The 16,002-nt window shown below is 42.2% G+C and overlaps 1 protein-coding gene across 9 annotated transcripts in view; it reads right to left on the bottom strand.

Annotated features, from left to right (window-relative positions):
• The window catches only part of cdon (cell adhesion associated, oncogene regulated), a 139,725-nt gene extending 124,741 nt beyond the window's left edge, over positions 1-14,984 (bottom strand). For 2 of the 9 annotated variants that reach the window (XM_059957229.1, XM_059957231.1), the window contains exons 1-2: positions 14,765-14,948; positions 13,767-13,906 (exon numbers count right to left, since the gene is read on the bottom strand). The gene's annotated coding sequence lies outside the window, so the exon portion shown is untranslated. Of the gene's footprint in view, positions 1-13,766; positions 13,907-14,212; positions 14,377-14,499; positions 14,627-14,764 lie in introns of those variants that run through there. The other 7 variants (XM_059957232.1, XM_059957239.1, XM_059957240.1 and 4 more) reach the window with 7 other exon arrangements.
• Positions 14,985-16,002: the final 1,018 nt, after the last annotated feature.

Raw genomic sequence — 16,002 nt, 5'->3', positions numbered from 1 at the left:
CTGATTTTGTTCTGAAAGGGCACTACTGGCACTACTATTTGTCAGGGCAGTCTTCCAGAGAGATGTGCACAATTAACCCCCTTCCACCTACCCTCTCTTAGCTCCCCCCCACCCACTCTTAGTGATGTCTCTTTTGAAGCACATACCTGGTTATTGAGGTTCCTACTGTATCTTGAGCAAGGATCATACAGTGAGACATTGGCTACATTCACTGTCACTGCAGAGCCTTTCCAATCCCTTCAAGGAATGTTTAAGTCTTCTCCTACACACCTAATTACAAGGCTCACCCAAATCCGGTAACTTATTTGCTTGGTGGAGACTATGATCATTATCTTTTGGTGAAACATGTGTAGGAACCTTATTGAGGCTCAGCATGAACTAAACTCTTCCCTCTCTCTCTCTACTCTCCATGAGAAGAATGATGTTTATTGCCTGGCAACTTGATTTACTTTAAAAAACATCCTTCCAAAATTCACTTAAAACTTTACCAACCAAGCCCCACAGATAGCCTAGCAAGACCTGTTTGGTGAAGGCACTATGTAGACACAGTAACCAAAGGCTTTAAATTTAGGAATAAAACATGTAAAATGAAACTCAGTTGAAATGTTCCAAACAGGATTATTGAGGCTTGAGGTCACCACTCTTCTTGCTCCAGTTGGTGGTGTTATTGGATTGCATGGGCACATGAAATGAGAGGATGTCATGAACATAAGGAAGCTCAACCATCTGGAACATGCCCTATTTTCATTACTACCATCAGGGAGGAGGTGCAGGAGTGTGAAGACCCACACTCAACAACTCACCATAAGATTTTTGAATGGCCCATGAACCCTTGAACTTTACCTCATTATTCCTATATTTTGAATTATTTAGTTATTTTGTAACTTATAGTAATTTAATGCCTTTTATGCACTGCTGCTGCAAGACAGGTTTCACATCATATAAATCAGCGATAACAAATTCTGATTCAATGTTATTCTGATGGTCAACAGAACAATTCAGAACTAGCCAGGACATCCTAACTGCAAAACCCTCAGTAGAATAGATACCGTGTCAGGAATAATCCACCTGAAATATTATCTGGGTAGTATAACTGTGATTCCTGTCCAGGACATTCTATTGAGCATTATATGTCTGAAAATTCTAGCTGAAGAAAGAATTACTAATACTTGTTAAGAGAAAAATGGAGAATTACCTGATAGAGAACAAAAACAATAGGTAAAATATAAAGAAGAACACATAGGTAGAAGATAGTAAGTATACTGAATGAAAAAAAATCAGACAACCAGCATGGGATCATGTCTGAGTGGGGGATGGGTAGGGCAATGGAAGTAAATGAGCAACTCCTGTCAGTGGAAGAACATAGGGGCCATGGGCTGTCTATACAATCTCCTGAACTGCAACTTCTTGGCCAATTCTATTGAAATTTTTATCTGAAAGCAACTTGAAGCTTCCTCAATCAATGATGGCTTTAATATGATGGTTATCTCTCTTCCTCAGTAACATATTGTGATTTTATTTCCATCTTTAGGTAAACAAAATTCCCAAACTGAACCACAGAGCTCCCTCTCATGTCTCTGTTACTGCAGTGTGGCTGGATACCCGTATTTCCTCCAGCTCCTGCTGGTACCTGCAGCCCAGCTCATGTCCCCTCCTATAGCAAGAGCTCCAGCCGCCATTCAGAAACAATTCACACAATTCATCAAGAGGAGGGCTGTGCCTTTATTTCAATCATTATCATGAAGTCAGTTCACAACTGCAGTTATTGGGGAGACACAAAAACAAAGTACATATTGCTGTTCTGGAGCATAAGCCAGGAGGGGCAAAATAAATACCCAAAGTCTCAGTCTAACAGAACTGAGATTCCCTGAAGTCATTATCCCATAGGTTTATGAAAGAATTTGGCTAAAAAAAGATCAAAAATAAAATCTGTTTATCGTTGCTTACATTTTCCTGACTTGTTCTTACTAGTGGCTTTCTCCTGACGTAGATAGGCATTAGATACTGTAAATTTGTCCCTCGAAATTCTCACTGTAACATTCCAATATACCTCATAATCCTCTCAGTTATATCCAATGAGCAACACTAACATTCTGAAACACTCCAGTATACCCTACGTTCCTCACTCAGTGATGTGCTGATCTACCCAAGCTCATCACTGTAACATTCTGATATATGCAACACCTCTCATTGTCTCACTCTGACCTATCCCACGTCTCTCACTGTATCCTCTCATATATTTCATGGTAACAGTCAGATATAACACTCACATCCAACCTCCTTCACAAAATACTCTAAAGTAATTTATACATCTCCCTTACAGTAAAACTGATGTATCTACTGCTCACACTGTAATACTGAATTTTCCTGTATTAGCTCACTGTAATTCCTTTCATTAAAATAATGATACATGCACCCATTGTTTTGTCCCATTCTCTCACACTAACACTGATACATGTCTCCCCTCACCATGACAGTTTTGCACATCTGATACAGTACCATTCTGATATAGCCTATTCTCTTCACTGTAATACACGCCTCAGCCTCAAAATATTTACAGAGACCCCAAACTCTCATTTTCTTCATAAGCAGGAGGCTGCAATGGTTTGTCAGCAGCCTGAGAGCGGCAGTGAGAACTTCACAGGAGACTAATAACCCTGAGCTACCGTTAATATCTCCTTGACGACCATCATGCAGTAACCTAAGTAGCTGATGCCTTCTATCAGCTTGAAGCTACTGCTGTTATTTAATCCCTGACATAATGATTGATTAACTCCAGAGGAAACTTGATGTAGAGCAGACAGAAGTTAAGACCAGTGTCAATGTCAAAGTATCAGAGAAAACATGCCCAACTAAATGCAAAAAAAAAACAAATCATGAAGAATTGTCTGCATGGGACAAAAATTTCCCCATATGAGCCGGTTGTGTAGGTTTTGCTTCAGAAGGAGAAAAATCAGACAAGCATCCGAATTCCAAATACTGTACTATAATCTCTGCTGTGGAACTAACCTGTAATTGTCAATTCCAAGGTTGTTGTCTCTTGCTGTCTCACCAAAGACAATGTTGGAGCTGTACTCTGGCCTTAGTCAACAACCTTGGAGCTGATTCTGACAAAGTCGAAAGCCCAGGTTGCTGTTTGTAGAAGTGCACCTGAGTGAGGATCAATTTTGAAAAGTGTGAAGGGAGAAACAATAGGAGTGAAATGCTGAACAAGTAGCTAGTGAAACATTCTCAGTGAAGCCATGAACACCACAATATGTAATAGCATTTTATTAACCCTGTTCTATTTGCTTTGAGAAGATTCAGGGTGATTTCACACATAGTTAGTGCTTGCTGGCTACAGTCACTCTCCCTACGTCATCTCTGAATCCATGTCTTTCTAGTTATTCCATTAATCCGTGCCTCCCTATCTGATCCACAAAGAAATGCTTCCATGTTAGACATGTTCGATATTCTAACAATTTGCAATGAGAAATCTAGTACCTTCAGTGCCAATGGTTATTGTGTGACCTTTTCTGTTCTGTGTTCTGTTCTGTTGTATTCTTTTCTATGGGAATCATGAAAGTCAGTTGACGTCCAGCATGGGAAGTGGACATTTCCTTAGATACAGGGTTAACCACAGAGGAGCTGAAGGTGAAAATATACCCATTTTTGGGTAACATTAGACCTGGAAACATTTAATAGCCATAGTGAGTAGAAGAAAGAAGTATAACAGTCTGCTGCCAAGTACAAAATTCTTCACTGCATCATCTTGTAGAGAAAGGAAGAGAAGATGTCTTTTGCTGTAATTAATGAATTGTAAAGCTGTTTAAAAGCACCTGAGGGGAAGCAAGGCCACACCAGAGCAATACTGAGTGCTGCACTGTCACAGGACCCTGCTTTCAGATGAGATGGTGAACTGAGGCTCATCTATCCTCACAATTATAACTGAAATACTTGTGATTTGAATACAGTAAAGACACTTTGCACAGAGCACATCAAATAAAATTAGCACTAAGACACATTATTCTCCAGCTATGGGTAAATAACCCCATTGCCTTGTGGGCAGCCCCATGAGAGACAAAGGCAACAAGAGTAAACCCAGACAGAAAATCTGAAGTGTAGCCCCTAAGGGGGCTGGACATCACTGAACATCCTTCTGACAGCTCCTGCTGCCAAGCTGGTGCCAAATGTATTGCTTCATAAGCTTTTCTTTGGACTGCACAGGTGAGGCTGAGAGGGGGTCTTGAAGACAGGACATCCCAGGATCTCCACACCTTCCACCCAGGTTTGTGCCCTGGAGAGGTCACTCCAGTATAGGCACTTCATTGTCCTTCAAGGCAGATAGATGCCATCATTGTCAAGCCACATCAGGACCAAGAATGGAAAGTAGAGGGAGTGCAGTGAAGGTTTACAAAATTGATTCTTGGGAATGTCCAGTTTGTCATATGAGAAGAGATTAGACAAGCTGAGCCTCTGGGGTTTAGAAAGAATGAGAGGTGCTCTCATTTTTACAGGGTTTGATGTTTCCTGGACAGTGATATCTAGAGCTTGGCATTATATTCTCAAAGTTTAGGAATGGTCAATTAAGGACAGAGGAGAAGAAATTTTCTCACCAAAAGAATGGCTAAATTCTGGGACTCTCCCTTTGAGAGGTTCAGTCTCTGAACACATTCAGGGCAAAGGCTGATAGACCTTTAGGCATTGGAAGCCAAGGGATTTGGTCTGGCTGTAGGAAAGTGGCTCTAAGGTAAAAGGTTAACCTTGATTTAATAATTGCTGTGCCACAGACACTGTGTGGGGTCTGTGTCCTACTCATACTTACATTGTTGATGTTCTCAAGTATGATGTGAAGTTTAGGTATAGAATTTCAGCTAAGAGCCTGAGCAAAGGGAGTAACAGATTCCAGTTCTGAAAAGGGTTTCCAATTTGAGATGTTGAGTATGTTTCTCTTTTCACAGATGCTGCTTGGCCTGCTGAGTGTTTCCAGCATTTTCTGTTCCTATTTCAGATTTCTAGCATTTACAGTTTTTTTCATCTATTCCTGGACCCCACAGTTGAGAAGAAATTTCATGATACAGAAGAGAGCAGAACAGGAAGCAGCAAAGATATATTGGAAGGTTTTAGTTTGGAAGAAATAAAAATGATTGTGAGGGAGCTAGGCACTAGAAGATGTATAGTTTGTACCCTGGCTGAAAGCCAGTATTTGTCTGCAGGATCAGGATAATGGACAAATTATATAATGTGAGTTAGGACAGGGAGACCCTCCTGACAAAGGGTCTCGGCCTGAAATGTCGACTGTACTTCTTCCTATAGATGCTGCCTGGCCTGCTGTGTTCCACCAGCATTTTGTGTGTGTTGCTTGAATTTCCAGCATCTGCAGATTTCCTTGGGGTAGCAACGTATTGGTTGATAGGAGGAAGAACAAGGGAGATTAGTAATGTGTTACATCAGTAACGTTTAGAAATGATGAGAGCTTAAAGGATACAATAGATCATTTGAGAAAAAGTATGGCTGTTCTTCCTAGTGACCTAAACCAATACCTAAATAACAAGTGATCTGATCTTTATCACACCGTTACACTTAGGACTCTATTGGTTATAAATAGGCTGCACTGTTTTTAAAATTACAAAGACTGCACTTCAAAAGTACTTTGAAGACTTTAATATTCTTTAAGACATGCTGTGATAATGAAACATGCTATTTAAGTATGATTCTCCGTATCTTTTAAAATAGGGAGTATTTCTGAACTACTTTTACAGTGAGAGAAGCTATGGATGTTTTAAGCTTTCTGTTGAGCAAGTCAGGTAGTGTTAACAGTGTGAAACTTTCCCTGCTGTGACAGGGATTATTAACTCGGTCAAAAAGGCATGTATGTTTTCTTTGTAATCTTTTAGGCAGGGATCAAACAATAGAGAGTCCCAATTATGTTCTGGTACAGTAACTGCCTCATTTATTACCAGCCCCTGCCAGATCCATTGCCAAACTCCTGATTCCAGGCTCTAGCCGTCTGACCTGAAACCCTCTGTGAATGAGATAAATGAACACCACCTTGTCAGTTTCTGTCATGGGACAGGCCAACCAATTATAGAAGAATGAAACTCAGCTAAGCCAGTTAGGGTAAAGCTGATTAGCCAAGCGCGGAGGGGTCAGCTGTACCTCATCCTCTGCACCCTACAGAGAGTCCCTGCATTATACCTTGCTTCTCACAGCTCTTTGTGAGACAATCAGCCTTTCACTAAATCTCCTAACCTGGTACAGTTTAATTCCATCTCAGTGAATACTTCGTAAGCCAATATCTCTGCTCAGCAGAAAGATACTGAAATTCCAGAGTTGATTTCTGTCTCCAGCTGTTGGGCTAATCCCCTTCGTCTCTCCCCGTCCCTCTCTTTCTGTCTCTACCTCCCTCTCTCTCTTGCTCCTATGACTCTATCTTTCTGTCTCTCTCTCTCTGTCTCTCCCCAACAAATGTCTGTCCATCTCTCATTCACACACACGCACCTGTCTCACACACACAGACACACGCATATTTACACACACACACACACACACACACACACACACACGCATGCACACACACACACACACCCGCCATATGTCTGTCTGTTTGTCTCTCTCTTTCTCTGCGTCACTTCTCAATGCTAGATCTTGGTTCTGCAGAGTGACCGGTGGTGTCTCCAGTAATTCCTGTTCAGGAAAACCATCTGAATTGCTTGATGTAACATTAGCTAACTTGCCTTGCATTCAGCAGAGAATTGCTTGCTGGTGTGATATAAACAGAAAATGCTGGAAACACTCAGCAGGCCAGGTAGTATTGGTGGAAAGTGAAACAGAGTAAAGGTTTCTGATGTGACTCTTTGATGATGGATTGTTAACCTGAAACAGGAACTGTTTCGTGTCCAAGATGCTTACCTGAACTGCTCAGTGATTCTTGCATTTCCTATTTTTATTTCAGCTTTCCAGCATCTGCAGTTTCTTCTCATATTTTGTTTTGCTTGCTGGTGTGGCTGTGTTGGATATTTGTAGCATCTTCATCTGTGGGTTTGCTTCCCATTGATTGACTTTCCCATTCCAGTCTTGAGCATAAAGTAGGGACTTAGTGGTTCACTGACGTACTGGGACTTACCCTCACGTGTCCCACATGTGGGCGAGCTTTCAGGGCCCGGATTGGCCTCACCAGTCACCTCCAGACCCACAGTCACAAACCCTCCACCTGACAGAAGTCGTGGTCGTCTTCGACTCCGAAGGACGAAAACAACAAGGGACTTACTACACTATCTCAAGCGGCCCTAGATGAGACTTCAGACTATGCTCCCTGGAAAATGTAAAAGGCCCTTTGGTACCCTTTTGTAAAAGAGGAGAGTGTTTTCCCCAGTGTCCTGACAAATGTCTATTCCTTTAAAAAAAAACGACCCGAAGTCTCTCACCACTGTATGTGGGATCTAGCTCTGCATGAACTGGCTTCTGAGTTTCCTACAGTGACCACACTTACACAAATTGTAAGAACCTTGGGGGCATTCTGACACAAGAGATAAAGGTAGAGTACATCATTTTTTTTTGGCTGTGTGGCACATCACTCTCTGTTGGTTTTTAATGCAACTCTTGTTCATGTTTCCTCTTTCTTTCTGTTCCATGGCTAAATTAACCACGTAAATTCCTTACCTGAGCACAATGTATTTTTTCTAGTCCAATTTACATAATTAAGCAAATTTTACATGATTAGGTTTCCTGTGGGGTTGCAGCTAATAAAGTCATCCCAGAAAATTCATTCCACCAAAATAATAAATCATATGAAAATTTTGGAACTGAATTTCCTTTTGATATTGAAGCGCTTGAAACTTGGGCAGATGCTGAAACAGAGACTTAGGAGTGCATGATATATCTGAATGAAGGAACAGGCTCAAGGGCTAAATGGTCTTCTGTTATTATGTTTCTTCCGAGACAAATGGATAATTTAAATCAGCCTTTGTTTAAAAGTGCACTGCTTATTTTCTGCAGGTTTTTGTTTTCACTGAGAGCTGGCATTTAAGCATGAAAATATTTTAATGTAAAGGGCCACTTTGCTTTAGTGTGTTAATAAAACATTGCTATCCTCAGGCTGGTAATATAAAGGATGTCACCAAAGCATAATCTTTCTTCACTCTCTCAGTTTTGCTGTGTGCATGCTGGGCTTTTCACGGAGGTGGTAGCCCTGCAGACCAACCCCACCCCCTCTCCCAATCCATCCCTCACCTCAACTTCCCACCACCCCGCTTGTACACTGGCCTTTATCAGGTCAACGTCTAATGGCTGGCCACAATCAAATTAATGCAGGGTAGTCAGAACAATTCCGGCAGTACTGGCTGATACACTACCTCCTGCTGGGAGCAGGAATGTGTGTCTCACTTTCACCACAGTTGGTCTCTCTCTGTCTCCCTCACTCTGTTTTGCTGTGGGAACCATCACTCTTCCCTCCCCCAGCCCCTGGACTTCCCCAGTTTGCAATAGAAGATGCAGATCTTGCCTTTCTCTGTGTCTGTTCCTCTTTCATTTTGTTGTCTTTCTCAGTCACTTTCCTGCTTTTTATTCCTTCACTCTCCCAGTATTGTGCTGCTTCTCTGTCTCTCCCCCCCACCCCAACCCTCCTGCTCCGCACCCCACCCTCCCCTCAATCCTTTCCTGAGGTTAAATTCTCCAATAATTCCCCAATTCCATCTGTGCTAGAAATGAATACAGCTCAGAAATTGATCTACGATGTTTAACACTCATTCTTTAAGCAACACTATGAATGTAGCTCCTGTACGGCACTCTAGCATCAGTTTGTTAACCCTTTGCATTCTTCCAAACCTTTGCCTTTTCCCCTAATTATTTGCTACTTCTGTCCTCTCAAATAGTGATATCAATGTTTTCCTTTCATATACAGCAGTTTTTAAAACCTTGATTTGTAATTGTCTTTTATCTCTTTGCTCATCCCCTTTTCCTTGTCTTACTCCAACAGTTTTATATTGACTTTGTCTTGCTCCTCTCCCTTTACTCTTGCTCTTGCCGTAATTTTTCCAGACCCCTGCTGGTTTAGGAACTTCATATTCTCTCTTTTGCTTCCTGATAGATCCTGCTCTCTGTCTCTGATCTATTTATGTGAAGTTTATTCGATAAGCTGTACTTTCTTGGGCATGGAAGGCCCCTACAGCTGCTTGAGTTTGTGTTTGCTCAGAAAGCAATTCCATTCACCACTTACAATATTTTCCCTGCTTTCTATTCTCTCCAAATGCTTATCAACTTCCTTGGATTCAACAGCTTACCTACACTCTGGGGACTTACCAATCTGCACATCTTTAAGATGAAACAGGAAACCAGAGTACTGGGGTGGGGTGGTGGGTGGGGGGAAAGGGGGAGCCTACAAAGTGACAGGGAGAACATGTGAACTCTGCACAAAAAGCAATGAAAGTCAAGACTGAACCCAGGTTGCATGAACTGTGAGACAGCAATTCTACCTGATGCAGCACTGTGCTGCTCCTGCTTACCAGTATATGTACTGTTCAGTCCTCCTGGGCTGGAAGTTTGGACAGACATACCCTTTACTGAAGTAATCACTTCAAATGAACTGTGTTTGCTTATTGATCCTTTCCTCTCGGTCTCTTTATAGTGACAGTAAAAAAAAGGTGTCAGCAGCTGATGGGCCTTACCTTTCAATCTATGCTCATTAATGGCTCTCTGAGCATTGTGTGGGACACTAGGATACCTGGTGGGAAAGGAAGCATTGGTGGATAGCTCACATATCAAAGAGGCATGCATTTATACACTCAGTGGCCACTTTTTTAGGTACACACATGTACAGCTAATCATCCAATCATGTGGCAGCAACTCAATGCATAAAAGCATGCAGACATGGTCAAGAGGTTCAGCTGTGGTTCAGACCAAACATCAGAATAGGGAAGAAATGTGATCTAAGTGACTTTGACCCCACAATCAGGGTGGTCTGAGTATCTCAGAAACTACGGATGTCCAAGGGTTTGCACGCACAACAGTCTCTAGAGTTTACAGAAAAAAGTGTGAAAAACAAAAAAAAAAATCCAGTGATTGGCAGTTCTGTGGGCAAAAACATTTTGTTAATAAGAAAGGTCAGAGGAGAATGGCCAGACTGGTTCAGGTTGACAGGAAGGCGGCAGTAACATCAAATAACCACGTGTTACAGCAGTGGTGTGCAGAGGAGCATCTCTGAATGTGCAACATGTCAAACATTGTAGTGGATGGGCTACAGCAGCAGAAGACCACAAACGTACACTCAGTGGCTACTTTACTGGGAACAGGAGGTAATTTATAAAGTGGCAACTGGGCATATAAAATGAATACAATCTCAGGACATCTCAAATAATTTCACAGCCAAAGGAGTGAAGCCATTGTTGTAAGAAAGACAATAAGTCAATCAATACAGAGGAAACCCGTGATCAACACTGTGGTAGTACATTTTAGGTATAACTGTTAATTGAGATACTTTGAGGATATTGCAGGTTCTTCAATATTGTGCCAAGGGTTTCCTCTTGGTTTAACTTTTAATCTGTAGAATAGCAATTTTAAAAGTGTAGCAGCTCTTCAGAACAACAATGGCATTTTAATCTTGTTCTGTGCTTTGGTTACTGGAGCTAGCAACCTCCAGCTCAGATGAGAGAGGGCTTCCCACTGAGTGATAGTTATATTAAACAAATGCATGTCTGTGATTTTAGAATCAGACACATGCCTAAAGCTTACTGAAAAGTCATTTCACAGTTATTTTACCTCTTTTTAAAAACTTTAGTGAACCTTAACTAATTATTTGAACTTGATAAATTGTGCATTTGACTTCTGTGCTTTTGCTTGAAAATAATCTTTATTTTAGCTGTCAATATTTCTCCATCCAAACCCCTCATTTCCTCATAAGGGTGTCAGCTGGTTGCATTTTGTCTCTGAGTCAAAAGGTTCTGAGCTCAAATTCATGGATTTGGTTACTTCAGCAGTACTAACTGATATGCTATCACCTGCTGGGAGCAGGAATGTGTGTCTCACTTTCACCACAGCTGGTCTCCCTCCATCTCCCTCACTCTGATTTGCTGTGGGAACCATCACTCTTCCCTCCCCCAGCCTTCAGACTTCAATGGTTTGCATACTTTTCTCACCTAAATCCATATCTTCAGCAAGAAATAAACATCGAGAAGTGAACATACCATTCCATGGTTCTCAGGTGGGAGAGTGTAGGCACCTTAAAAGAGTCCTTTGGCATCGTTGGTGGGAAAGTCACCCGTGAATTCATTGCGTTGTACTTTGTGTCATTTGCTCCCCATCCATAGTCAGTACAAATGTCTGGAGGACACTAATTCAATGACTTTACTTCCATTACTTTACGTTAATTATTTTAATTCAAATCTCTTAAGGAAAAACATGGTGAATAACTGGAGCAGTGATGTGAGAGATGCTCCGTAGTGAGACACTGGTGAAGTCTGTTTACAAAGTGCTGTGTTGTCCCAGCAACATCTGTCTGCAAACATTGCAATTCTCTCTGTCTCTCTTTCTCTCTCGGGAACCTATAAGGGATTAAAGTTTACCAATAGTAGGCAGGAATAATCAACTATGACTGAATGGCAGAGCAGATTCAACGCGCTGAATGGCTTCATACTGCTCCTATATCTTTTGGCCTCTTATACCTATACACTGATTGTTCATTTTGCAGTGTAGAAGGGTGTTACCACAGTCACTATCATTGTCAGTCTCATTGTTCCTATCACCATCTCTGTTGCTGTCACTAGATCTGATCATGATCACCATCAAGGTCACCTTTACAGTCACTACCATTACTTTATCACGTTTACTGTCACCTCCACCATCACTTTCACCTGTGATTGTTGCTGTTCCTTTCACTGTATCAGTCACCACTGCAAAGGGCACTATACTGGCATTTGACATTGTCACATCACTCTCTGTTAATTGCCACTGTCACGACCATTGTGATGGCATTACTATTTTCAGCATCAGCTTCACTGTAAGAAAAGCCTAGTCCCTCAATTGTACAGTCCTGAAGTGAACTGACTCTTTCTCACTCTTTCTGCAGGTTATACCAACCAGATCAACACAAGCTGAAGGCTGAATGACTATCACTTTACAAAGTTTAAATCGTTCTGCTGTGCTGACCCAGTCTCTTTGCTTCGATGATTTCTTCCACCTGTTTCCTGAGAAACGCATGTGGCACTGGCGCTCTCATCAATATTCTCCTCTCCTTAAAGGCTGGTATACAATATTATTGTTGTTACAAAGTAAATGTGCAGGCATTTTAACAAAATTCTGTATATCATTATCACATTGTTGTCACGGTCACTCTCTCCCACTCTCTAATCACACGGTCACACCCACTAACTTCTCTAACACCTTCTTGAAAACTTATACTTCCTCTAATTTCCAGTCACTTTATACACTGTACCAAAGCCACCCCAAATCTCCCTCCTAACCCCTCTGCCAAAACTCCTTCCATTACTGTGTCCCTATGTCCCTTTAGTACCCCCTCAGTCTCTCAGATCTGACAATTCCATTACCCTCACCCACACTTACTCTAAACAGTAGATTGCATTAAAGGGCCCTTGATAAATACCTATTTTGGTTTCTTTCATCTATTACATACACTCAGTGGACACTATTCGGTATACCTTCTTATTAATGCAAATATCCAATCATATGGCAGCAACTCAATGCATAAAAACATACAGACATTGTCAAGAGGTTCAGTTGTTGTTCAGACCAAACATCAGAATGGGAAGAAATGTGATCTAAGTGACCTTGACCATGGAATGATTGTTGGTGCCAGACGGGGTAGTTTGAGTATCTCAAAAACTGCTCATCTCCGGCGATTTTCACGCACAACAGTCTCTAGAGTCTCTATGGAAAATGGTGTAAAGATAAGCAAAAAAAAAAAATCCAGTCAGCAGCAGTTTTGTGGGTGAAAATGCGAGAGATCAGATGAGAATGGCCAGACTGGTTCAATCTGACTGGAAGGCAACAGTAACTCAAATAACCACACACATTACAACAGTAGTGTGCAGAGGAGCATCTCTGAACACGCGAAATGTCGAAACTTGAAGTGGATGAGCTGCAGCGGCAGAAGACCATGAGCATATACTCAGGGGCCACTTCATTAGGTACGGGAGGTATCTAATAAAGTGACCACTGACTGTAGTCATAGACAGCAAATCAAGATTCCAAAAATCCTGAAAGTGACGCGACTCTCAGAGTACAGAGTGAAGGGCAGCTTGCTTGTAGTCTTACAGTATAACAACATCGTCTGTTATCAACGGCTCAGTCCCTTTAAACTCCTTCTGAGCCCCTCATACTGCTGTGAGGATTCTTCCTCTTCCGTTGTTGCATAGCCCTGAAATTGGTCCATTAGGGGTAAATTATTCTACAGAGGAAATTGCTGCTAAATGACTTTTTTTCCAATACTTGAACCAGATCTCATATCGGCCGGCAATATTGCTCAGCTGTAACCGTTCTATGTCCAGTAGCGCCGAGAGGCGACTTAAACGCTAACGCTCTGATAAGAGACAACCAACTGTTTCCCCGTCCACCCAACCATTCACCCATTTATTGTCATTTAGTCGACTAAATACCAGGGGATTTAACAGCCGTCTGAACAATACTCTTTAAACAAACACATATTAACAAGACTACATTAGGTTTAACTCGGATTATAAATATACCTCCGTATTCAACATACTTATATTTACAGTCTGAAAGGGAAGGGATGAGATTAACTTCACCATAAAGCAGAAAATAAATCGGAGACTTACCAAGTTGGTCAGTCAGTAGCCTCCAAATGCATGCAAACGCCACTTTCCTAAAACTTGGTCTGGATCCCGCCTCTTATGAGTTTGACGTGACTCTCAGATATTCCGCAATTCCCTTAATCCAGCTGCCGTCAGGCGGGACACTGTTAAATACAGCATTTACCGCTTTAATGAAGAACATCACAGCGAGGAAGTTAAAACACTCACTGGCTTTTCACTCGCCCGCTTGCAAACGGTGGCTCTGCAATAATTTATTGCCTTCACAGAGTAAGGGGTGAAAAACATTATTTCAGTCTATGCTGCTTTAAGAGAAAACAGATGTGGAGGCTGAACAAAGGCTACAGTTTTGCACTAAATTCATCATTAGCCACTTTAAATGCCGGTGAACCCAACTAAAGTTCACCCATAGCCAGACCAGAAAATCTACGGTTTCAATAAGTCAGTTCTACCTGAGGAAGGGGCAGTTTGGCTCCAGCCGGGTCTGCCGGACCCTGAGCGGAGTCATCTCTCGTCCCACACCTCCTCTCTCAACTTTCACACACATTTGGTCATTTCCACTCATTTGCTCTCCTCATTTTCCCTCACCTCCCATTATACACTTTTAATCGCTCTTTTCGCTTGCGTTTCCTTCCCTCTCCTTCATGCACCCTCTTCTCCCTCTCACTCACTCACACCCCCTTCCCGCTTTAATCGCTTTCTTGGACCCTGTTATTCTCTCGTCCCATTATTCTCTCACCCCACTTTCTTCGCACGCCGTGTGGTAGGGTGCCCCTCCAGCCCTCTCACTCCTATCCGGTTTCTCAACTGAGAGAGAGAGCGAGCGAGAGAGAGCGCGCGAGCGTGTCCAGTCTCCTGCCCAAGTACCTCGGCGCCTCTTGGTCCCACTTTTCCCCATTACCGAACAGCCCCCAAAACTATTTACAATAAAAACCAGGAGTAAATAATGAAAAACACGCCCTTGTAAAATAACAGCAGGTTAAAGAAGCCCGAGTTATAATAACCTGCAGTGGACCGAGTCTGCTAGGCACGGCATGCTGCGGAGCTTACGCTTTAGGAGATGCTGTTAACTACCTCGGGCAGCCGCTCGTGCAGTGCCCGCTGGCACTAAAATTGTCCGCTCTACCCGTTCGACTGAGTGAGGTTACGGTCCAGCCCACCGACTGTCAATCCTTTCTGTCCCGACTTGTCTGCTTTGATGATACCTCATAGATTTGCATATTTGTGCGTGTGCCTATCTGAAATGTGCATGCATCTGCGTTTTTTTCTCTCTCTCTCTCACCCCCCTCTCTCCCCCCTCTCTCTCTCCCCCTCTCTCTCTCCCTCTCCCTCTCTCTCTTTTTGCATGGACGTTCGCCAGTTGTGAGGCGTGCAGTGTGTGGGTGCCTTGTGTGTGTGTGTGTGTGTGTGTATGTGTGTGTGTGTGTGCTGTGTACATGCGAGATATATGTGCTTTGCATATGCAGTGGGTAAGCAGTGTGTGTGACGATGTGCATGAGGGTGCATGGCAGAGGGCAGAACAGCAAGGAGTGTAAACAGGAAAACAAAGAGTACCACAGAAGTAGAAACTATAAAGAAATGAAAAAAACAGAGGAAATACTAGTGAAGGAGAGGAAAGGATGGGGGGGGGGGGAACAAGGGAAACATGATGAAAAGTAGGGAAATTAAATCTGTAGGTGAAGAATCAGAGAACAAACAGCATAAGGATGGTAAGAAAGAAAATGTAACCAAACACGTTCTAAAACGGGACATTGGAGAAAGCAACCTGGGTTAAACAAAAGCAGAAAAAAAGTTTTGAATATTGGAACAAATGGAAAAGCAGAGAAGAATGGAAATAAAATCCAGAAGAAGAGGGGAAAAAAAGAGCTAAGTTGAGAAATGTGGCATGGGAAGGCAACAAAAATAATTGAGGGTAAGAGTAATATGGAGGCAGTTGCAAGATTGACAGAAAGGAAAGAAATAAGGAAAAAAAAGACAAAGAGAGAGAGAAGGAAGCAGAGAAACATGAGAGAAAGAAAAAAATCCAATCTCATTTAATGAAAAGTTCACTATTCTTGTCCATCCTGTACCCTGATTGTATAGAACTGGCCCATACCAGGGATACCCTAATGTGTCCACTTTAATCGGCAAGCCATTGGGTACAATTGGTAAATAACAGGTCCCTTACTGCAGGACAAAGCCAGGTGTCCTACAGCCTCAACTTCACCACATTTCTGTCAAAGCAAATCTTTTCTTGTACTTT

This window comes from Hypanus sabinus, chromosome X2, assembly GCF_030144855.1.
Source record: "Hypanus sabinus isolate sHypSab1 chromosome X2, sHypSab1.hap1, whole genome shotgun sequence".
Taxonomy (NCBI): Eukaryota; Metazoa; Chordata; class Chondrichthyes; order Myliobatiformes; family Dasyatidae; genus Hypanus; species Hypanus sabinus.
This window is presented reverse-complemented; position numbering and strand designations above follow the sequence as displayed.